Source organism: Schistocerca serialis, chromosome 2 (genome assembly GCF_023864345.2).
Source record: "Schistocerca serialis cubense isolate TAMUIC-IGC-003099 chromosome 2, iqSchSeri2.2, whole genome shotgun sequence".
NCBI lineage: Eukaryota > Metazoa > Arthropoda > Insecta > Orthoptera > Acrididae > Schistocerca > Schistocerca serialis.
Window position 1 is genome coordinate 644,345,062 of NC_064639.1, and position 827 is coordinate 644,345,888.

The window sequence follows — 827 nt, forward strand, 5'->3', positions numbered from 1 at the left end:
AGCTCTCACCACCCATCCTAGAACATAGCTCAAGTCTGTGGGACACGTAGCCAGTAGGACTGAGAGGAGATGCTGAACGTACACAGAAAAGAGCATTGCGACTGGCCACATGTTGTTTGATCGGTGGAAGAGTTTCATGGAGGTGTTGAAGTAACTGAACTGGCAGACACACGAAAAAAGACGCAAACCATCCCGAAAAAGCCTCCTCATAACGTTTCAGGAAAATGATAATTCTAGGAATATATTACAACTCCCCTACTTGTCTCGAGGATAGTGTCACATTAATTACAACACTCACATTGGTCCAGAATGAGATTTTCACTCTGCAGCGGAGTGTGCGCTGATATGAAACTTCCTGGCAGAATGAAACGGTGTGCCGGACCGAGACTCGAACTCGGGACCTTTGCCTTTCGCGGGCAAATGCTCTACCAACTGAGCCACCCAAGCATGACTCACGGCCCGTCCTCACAACTTTACTTCTGCCAGTATCTCGTCTTCTATCTTCCAAACTTTACAGAAGCTCTCCTGCGAATCTTGCAGAACTAGCACTCCTGAAAGAAAGGATATTGCGGAGACATGGCTTAGCCACAGCCTGGGGGATGTTTCCAGAATGAGATTTTCACTCTGCAGTGGAGGGTGCGCTGATATGAAACTTCTTGGCAGATGAAAACTGTGTGCCGAACCGAGGCTCGAACTCGGGACCTTTGCCTCTGGCGGGCACGTGCTCTACCAACTCAGCTACCCAAGCACGACTCCCGCCCAGTCTTCACAGCTTTCCTTCTGCCAGTATCTCGTGCCCTACCTTCCGAACTTTACAGAAGCTCTCC

General features: G+C 49.6%; 1 non-coding gene across 1 annotated transcript; it reads right to left on the bottom strand.

The window, feature by feature from the left end:
* Positions 1 to 373: 373 nt before the first annotated feature.
* Trnas-cga (transfer RNA serine (anticodon CGA)) lies at positions 374 to 448 on the bottom strand. The gene has a single exon. It is a non-coding gene; the product is annotated as a tRNA-Ser (tRNA).
* Positions 449 to 827: the final 379 nt, after the last annotated feature.